This window comes from Arachis hypogaea, chromosome 17 (genome assembly GCF_003086295.3).
Source record: "Arachis hypogaea cultivar Tifrunner chromosome 17, arahy.Tifrunner.gnm2.J5K5, whole genome shotgun sequence".
In the NCBI taxonomy this organism is placed as follows: domain Eukaryota; kingdom Viridiplantae; phylum Streptophyta; class Magnoliopsida; order Fabales; family Fabaceae; genus Arachis; species Arachis hypogaea.
In genome coordinates, this window is record NC_092052.1 from 83,158,824 (window position 1) to 83,167,648 (window position 8,825).

The window sequence follows — 8,825 nt, forward strand, 5'->3', positions numbered from 1 at the left end:
TCATATGAGCAGGAGCAAGGACAAAAATATTCTTGTTGAAGCAGATCCAGAACCTGAAAGGACTCTGAAGAGGAAACTAAGAGAAGCTAAATTACAACAAGCCAGCAAGCACCTTTTAGAAATTTTCGAACAAGAAGAGGACATGGCAGCCAAAAATAATAATAATGCAAGGAGGATGCTGGGTGACTTTACTACACCTAATTCCAATTTACATGGAAGAAGCATCTCCATCCCTACCATTGGAGCAAACAATTTTGAGCTGAAACCTCAGCTAGTTTCTCTGATGCAGCAAAACTGCAAGTTTCATGGACTTCCATTTGAAGATCCCTTTCAGTTCTTAACTGAATTCTTGCAGATCTGTGATACTGTTAAGACTAATGAAGTAGATCCTGAAGTCTACAGGCTCATGCTTTTCTCCTTTACTGTAAGAGACAGAGCTAGAGTGTGGTTGGACTCTCAACCCAAAGATAGCCTGAACTCTTGGGATAAGCTGGTCACTACTTTCTTAGCCAAGTTCTTTCCTCCCCAAAACCTGAGCAAGCTTAGAGTGGATGTTCAAACCTTCAGACAGAAAGAAGGTGAATCCCTCTATGAAGCTTGGAAGAGATACAAAGAACTGACCAAAAAGTGTCCTTCTGACATGCTTTCAGAATGGACCATCCTGGATATATTCTATGATGGTCTTTCTGAATTAGCTAAAATGTCATTGGATACTTCTGCAGGTGGATCCATTCACCTAAAGAAAATGCCTGCAGAAGCTCAAGAACTCATTGAGATGATTGCTAATAACCAGTTCATGTACACTTCTGAAAGGAATCCTGTGAGTAATGGGACGCCTCAGAAGAAGGGAGTTCTTGAAATTGATACTCTGAATGCCATATTGGCTCAGAACAAAATATTGACTCAGCAAGTCAATATGATTTCTCAGAGTCTGAATGGAATGCAAGCTGCATCCAACAGTACTCAAGAGGCGCCTTCTGAAGAAGAGGCCTATGATACTGAGAACCCTGCAATAGCAGAGGTAAATTACTTAGGTGAACCTTATGGAAACACCTATAACTCATCATGGAGAAATCATCCAAATTTCTCATGGAAGGATCAACAAAAGCCTCAATAAGGCTTTAATAATGGTGGAAGAAACAGGTTTAGCAATAGCAAGCCTTTTCCATCATCCACTCAGCAACAGACAGAGAACTCTGAACAAAATACCTCTAATTTAGCAAACTTAGTCTCTGATCTATCTAAGGCCACTGTGAGTTTCATGAATGAAACAAGATCTTCCATTAGAAATTTGGAAGCACAAGTGGGCCAGCTGAGTAAAAGAGTCACTGAAATCCCTCCTAGTACTCTCCCAAGCAATACAGAAGAAAATCCAAAAGGAGAGTGCAAGGCCATTGAATTGATCACCATGGCCGAACCTGTAAGGGAAGGAGAGGACGTGAATCCCAAGGAGGAAGACCTCCTGGGACGTCCAGTGATCAATAAGGAGCTTCCCTCTAAGGAACCAAAGGAATCTGAGGCTCATCTAGAGACCATAGAGATTCCATTAAACCTCCTTATGCCATTCATGAGCTCTGATGAGTATTCCTCTTCTGAAGAGAATGAGGATGTTACTGAGGAGCAAGTTACCAAGTACCTTGGTGCAATCATGAAGCTGAATACCAAATTATTTGGTATTGAGACTTGGGAAGATGAACCTCCCTTGTTCACCAATGAACTAAGTGATCTGGATCAACTGAGATTGCCTCAGAAGAAACAGGATCCTGGAAAGTTCCTAATACCCTGTACCATAGGCACCATGACCTTTGAGAAGGCTCTATGTGACCTTGGGTCAGGAATAAACCTCATGCCACTTTCTGTAATGGAGAAACTGGGAATCTTTGAGGTACAAGCTGCTAAAATCTCATTAGAGATGGCAGACAATTCCAGAAAACAGGCTTATGGACAAGTAGAGGACATGTTAGTAAAGGTTGAAGGCCTTTACATCCCTGCTGATTTCATAGTCCTAGATACTGGGAAGGATGAGGATGAATCCATCATCCTTGGAAGACCCTTCCTAGCCACAGCAAGAGCTGTGATTGATGTTGACAGAGGTGAACTAGTCCTTCAATTGAATGAGGACTCCCTTGTGTTTAAAACTCGAGGTCATCCTTCTGTAAACATGGAGAGGAAGCATAAAAAGCTCCTCTCAAAACAGAGTCAACCAGAGCCCCCACAATCAAACTCTAAGTTTGGTGTTGGAAAGTCTCAACAATGCTCTGAACATCACTGAGGCTCCATGAGAGCCCACTGTCAAGCTATTGACATTAAAGAAGCGCTTGTTGGGAGGCAACCCAATTTTTATCCAATTTTTATTTTCATGGTTTTTCATGTTTTATTAAGTTCATGATCATGTGGACTCACAAAATAAATATAAAAATTGAAAACGGAATCAAAAACAGCAGAAGAAAAATCACACCCTGGAGGAAGATCTCACTGGCGTTTAAACGCCAGTAAGAAGCATCTAGCTGGCGTTCAACGCCAGAACAGAGCATGGTTCTGGCGCTGAACGCCCAAAATGGGCAGCATCTGGGCGTTTGTATGCCAGAATTGCACCCTGGAGAAGAGCTGGCACTGAATGCCCAGAACAAGCATGGTTCTGGCGTTCAACGCCAGAAATGGGCAACAAATGGGCGTTCAACGTCCAGAACAAGCACCAATCTGGCGCTGAACGCCCAGAGTTGTGTGCAAAGGCATTTTACATGCCTAATGGGTGCAGGGATGTAAATCCTTGACACCTCAGGATCTGTGGACACCACAGGATCATCTCAGGATCTGTGAATCTCACAGGATCCCCACCCACCTCACCCTCTCTCTCTCCATTCATGGTCATCCCTTCTGTTTTCCATTCACCACTCACATCCATACACACATCCCTCCATCTCCTCCATATCTTCTTCTTCTTCATATATTCTTTCTTCTCTTGCTCGAGGGCGAGCAATATTCTAAGTTTGGTGTGGTAAAAGCATAAGCTTTTTGTTTTTCCATTACCATTAATGGCACCCAAGACCGGAGAATCCTCTAGAAAAGGGAAAGGGAAGACAAAAGCTTCCACCTCCGAGTCATGGAAGATGGAAAGATTCATCTCCAAAGCTCATCAAGACCACTTCTATGATGTTGTGGTCAAGAAGAAGGTGATCCCCGAGGTCCCTTTCAAGCTCATCACCATGAGATCCCGGAGATGCCTCAAATGCATTCTCCTCCACAAAACTATTGGGAGCAAATCAACACCTCCCTAGGAGAATTAAGTTCCAACATGGGACAATTAAGGGTGGAACATCAAGAGCACTCCATCATCCTTCATGAAATAAGAGAAGATCAAAAAGCAATTAGGGAGGAGCAACAAAGACAAGGAAGAGACATAGAAGAGCTCAAGGACATCATTGGTTCCTCAAGAAGGAAACGCCACCATCACTAAGGTGGACTCATTCCTTGTTCTTATTTTCTGTTTTTCGTTTTCTATGTTAAGTGCTTATCTAAGTTTGTGTCTTATTACATGATCATTAGTAATTAGTAACTATGTCTTAAAGTTATGAATGTCCTATGAATCCATCACCTTTCTTAAATGAAAAAATATTTTAATTCAAAAGAACAAGAAGTACATGAGTTTCGAATTTATTCTTGAACTTAGTTTAATTATATTGATGTGGTGACAATGCTTCTTGTTTTCTGAATGAATGCTTGAACAGTGCATATATATTTTGAAGTTGTTGTTTAAGAATGTTAAATATGTTGGCTCTTGAAAGAATGATGACAAGGAGACATGTTATTTGATAATCTGAAAAATCATAAAAATGATTCTTGAAGCAAGAAAAAGCAGCAAAGAACAAAGCTTGCAGAAAAAAAAAGAGAGAAAAAAGGCGAAAAAAATAGAAAAAGAAAAAGCAAGCAGAAAAAGCCAAAAGCTCTTAAAACCAAAAGGCAAGAGCAAAAAGCCAATAACCCTTAAAACCAAAAGGCAAGGGTAATAAAAAGGATCCCAAGGCTTTGAGCATCAGTGGATAGGAGGGCCTAAAGGAATAAAATCCTGGCCTAAGCGGCTAAACCAAGCTGTCCCTAACCATGTGCTTGTGGCGTGAAGGTGTCAAGTAAAAATTTGAGACTGAGCGGTTAAAGTCAAGGTCCAAAGCAAAAAAAAAGAGTGTGCTTAAGAACCCTGGACACCTCTAATTGGGGACTTTAGCAAAGCTGACTCACAATCTGAAAAGGTTCACCCAATTATGTGTCTGTGGCATTTATGTATCCGGTGGTAATACTGGAAAATAAAGTGCTTAGGGCCACGGCCAAGACTCATAAAGTAGCTGTGTTCAAGAATCATCATACTGAACTAGGAGAATCAATAACACTATCTGAACTCTGAGTTCCTATAGATGCCAATCATTATGAACCTTAATGGATAAAGTGGGATGCCAAAACTATTCAAGAGGCAAAAAGTTACAAGTCCCGCTCATCTGATTGGAGCTATATTTCATTGATAGTTTGGAATTTATAGTATATTTTCTTCTTTTTATCCTATTTGATTTTCAGTTGCTTGGGGACAAGCAACAATTTAAGTTTGGTGTTGTGATGAGCGGATAATTTATACGCTTTTTGGCATTGTTTTTAGTATGTTTTTAGTAGGATCTAGTTAATTTTAGGGATGTTTTCATTAGTTTTTATGTTAAATTCACATTTCTAGACTTTACTATGAGTTTGTGTGTTTTTCTGTGATTTCAGGTATTTTCTGGCTGAAATTGAGGGACTTGAGCAAAAATCAGATTCAGAGGTTGAAAAAGGACTGCTGATGCTGTTGGATTCTGACCTCCCTGCACTCAAAGTGGATTTTCTGGAGCTACATAACTCAAAATGGAGAGCTTCCAATTGCGTTGGAAATTAGACATCCAGGGCTTTCCAGCAATATATAATAGTCCATACTTTGGCCGATTTTAGACTACGTAAAAGGGCGTTGAACGCCAGTTCTACGCTGCTGTCTGGAGTTAAACGCCAGAAACACGTTACAAACCAGAGTTGAACGCCAGAAACACGTTACAACCTGGCGTTCAACTCCAGAAAGAGCCTCTACACGTGGAAAGCTAAAGCTCAGCCCAAGCACACACCAAGTGGGCCCCGGAAGTGGATTTATGCATAAATTACTTACTTCTGTAAACCCTAGTAGCTAGTTTATTATAAATAGAACTTTTTACTATTGTATTTTCATCTTATAATCTTATGATCATATTTTGATCTATAGACCTCCATGGGAGGCTGGCCACTCGGCCATGCTTACCCTGTATTCACTTATGTATTTTTCAACGGTAGAGTTTCTGCACTCCATAGATTAAAGTGTGGAGCTCTGCTGTTCCTCAAAGATTAATGCAAAGTACTACTATTTTTCTATTCAATTCAACTTATTCCGCTTCTAAGATATTCATTCGCACTTCAACCTGAATGTGATGAACGTGACAATCATCATCATTCCCCCACGAACGCGTGCCTGACAACCACTTCCGTTCCACCTTAGATTGAATGAGTATCTCTTGGATCTCTTAATCAGAATCTTCGTGGTATAAGCTAGATTGATGGCGGCATTCATGAGAGTCCGGAAAGTCTAAACCTTGTCTGTGGTATTCCGAGTAGGACTCTGGGATTGAATGACTGTGATGAACTTCAAACTCGCGAGTGCTGGGCGTAGTGACAGACGCAAAAGGAGGGTGAATCCTATTCCAGTATGATCGAGAACCTCAGATGATTAGCTGTGCTGTGACAGAGCATTTGGACCATTTTCTCAAGAGGATGGGATGCAGCCATTGACAAGGGTGATGCCTCCAGACAATTAGCCATGCAGTGACAGCGCATCGGACCATTTTCCAGAGAGGATAAAAAGTAGCCATTGACAACGGTGATGTCCTTACATAAACCCAGCCATGGAAAGGAGTAAGACTGATTGGATGAAGATAGCAGGAAAGCAGAGGTTCAGAGGAACGAAAGCATCTCTATACACTTATCTGAAATTTTCACCAATGATATACATAAGTGTTTCTATCCTTATTTTCTATCTATTTATTATTTAATGTTCGAAAACTCCATAACTATTTGATATCCGCCTGACTGAGATTTACAAGGTGACCATAGCTTGCTTAAAGCCGACAATCTCCATGGGATCAACCCTTACTCACGTAAGGTTTATTACTTGGACGACCCAGTGCACTTGCTGGTTAGTTGTATCGAAGTTGTGAATGAAAAATGATTTATTAAGACGTGCGTACATAGTTTTTGGTGCCATTGCCTGAGATCACAATTTCGTGCACCACTCTTCAAAAGCTTTCACACATTCACTGTCAAACTCAAAATCCACATCTTTTTGGAGTAGGCACGACAATGGCAAAGCAATCTTGCTGAAATCTTTGATAAAGCGCCTATAGAATCCTGTATGTCCTAAAAATGAGCCGACCTCCCTCACAGATGAGGGGTGAGGTAAAGTGGTGATAACATCAACCTTGGCCGGGTCTACAGAAATGCCTTCATGAGATACTACATGTCCTAATACTATACCTTGTCTTACCATAAAGTGACATTTTTCAAAATTTAAGACAAGATTAGTATCAACACATCTAGCTAAGACCTTGGCCAAGTTCTCTAAGCAACAATCAAATGAAGTACCATAAACACTGAAGTCATCCATAAAGACTTCCAGACAATTCTCCATTAGATCGGAAAAGACACTGGTCATACACCGCTAAAAAGTAGCAGGTGCATTGCATAGGCCAAATGGAATCCTTTTATAGGCAAAGGTGCCAAACAGACAAGTAAATGTGGTCTTTTCCTGATCTTCAGGAGCAATGTGAATTTGGAAGTAATCAGTGAATCCATCAAGAAAACAATAATGGGATTTACCCGCCAAACGGTCCACCATCTAATCGATAAAGGGCAAAAAGTAGTGGTCCTTTCTTGTAGCGGCGTTCAATCTTCTATAATCTATACACACTCGCCACGCATTTTGTACTCTCTTAGTGACCACTTTACCATCATCCTTTTTGACCGCAGTGATGCCCGACTTCTTGGGAACAACCTAGACTGGGCTCACCCATTCACTGTCAGAAATTGGGTATATGATACTCGCATTAAGTAATCTCGTGACCTCTTTCTTTACCACATCGAGGATAGTTGGGTTGAGCCTTCTTTGCGGTTGCCTAACCGGCCTAGCTCCCTCTTGGAGAAATATCCGATGCATGCAATTGTGAGGGTCAATCTCCACAATATCCGCTAGGCTCCATCCAATTCCCTTCTTGTACTTTCTTAGAACATCTAGGAGCTTTTCTTCTTCTTCACTTGAAAGCTCACTAGCAATAATGACCGAAAACCTTTGGTTGTCCTCTAAGAAAGCATACTTCAAATGAGGTGGAAGGGGCTTTAGTTCACTCTTTGCCTCAAGCTGAGGTTCTTTTTCATCAAGCTCATGGAGTTCATTCTTGACAATTTCCTCATGTTCATCCTCTTGGTCATCCGTCTCCTCAACAATAGGGTTGCACAACTTGTTGTGGTCTTCTTCTTGCACTTCCGCTACCACTTCATCAATTATGTCACATCGGAGCACGGAATGTTCTTCGGGAGGATGTTTCATGGCTTCTTCTAAATTGAACTTGATAGTCTTGTCTCCAACCTCAAAGGAATATGTGCAGGTAAAGGCATCTAACTTGAATTTAGAGGTCTTGAGGAAGGGTCTACCAAGTAGAATGGAGGATGAGCTTCTATTTTTTGTTGGAGGCATTTCAAGGATGTAAAAGTCAACCGAAAAAACCAAATTCTTGATAGCCACAAGTACATCTTCTGCTATTCCCATCACCGTGATCACACTTTTATCAGCTAAGGCAAACCTCACCGCCGACTTCTTTAATGGAGCTAAATTCAACCGCACATAGATAGAAAGCGGCATGATGCTTACACAAGCTCCCAGGTCACACATACAATCATGAAAAGTGCGCCCACCAATACAACAAGACACCAAACAAGGTCCAGGGTCACCATATTTCTTTGGAATAGGTTCCATCAAGGAAGAAACTAAACTACCCAAGAATAATGTCTCCAATTCTCCTATCCTATCTTTGTGTGTACACAAGTCTTTCAAAAATTTTGCATAATTTGGAATTTATTGAATAGCATCAAGAAGTGGTATGGTTACCTCAACCTTCTTGAACACTTGAAGCATGTTCAAATCAAATTCAGGTGTTTTCTTTGCCGTCTTCACCATGAATGGGAATGGAATAGGAATATACTCATCCACTATAGCTTTCCTTTTGGGTTCCTTGAGGCTTACTCCTTCTTCCTCATGCCTTTTTTCCACCACCTCTTCTTCATGTGGAGCTTCAACAACCACTTCTTCCTCATGAATGTCTCCCATGACCCTTGGAGGTATCTCCTCCAATGTAGTCCCCGACCGTAGAGTGATGGCATTGAGACCGCCCTTTGGGTTTGGTTGGGGTTGGGATGGAAGGTTAGAAGAGCTTGAGGGTTGGTAGATATTGTTATTGGGAGTTGAGGGTTGGTTTGACATGGTCATCTTTGAAAGCATGTTGGTGAGGTTAGCCAATTGAGGGCCCAAGGCATCAAATTGAGCCTTGTTTCTCTCATCCCGCTTCTCCATGGCGGCTCTAAGCTCATCAACTTGATTGTTGAAAGATGGAGGAGATTGGTTAGATTGTTTTCTATGGTGTGGTGCTTGGTACTTGGTGTAGTTGTTTTGGTTTTGGTTGGAGTGGCTTTGGTTGGCTTGGTAGTTGGTGTTGTTATGGTGGTATTGGGATGAAGGA

The 8,825-nt window shown here is 41.3% G+C and overlaps 1 non-coding gene across 1 annotated transcript; it reads right to left on the reverse strand.

The window, feature by feature from the left end:
• Positions 1–538: 538 nt before the first annotated feature.
• LOC112767503 (small nucleolar RNA R71) lies at positions 539–646 on the reverse strand. The gene has a single exon (XR_003184946.1). It is a non-coding gene; the product is annotated as a small nucleolar RNA R71 (small nucleolar RNA).
• Between the last annotated feature and the right edge of the window lie 8,179 nt (positions 647–8,825).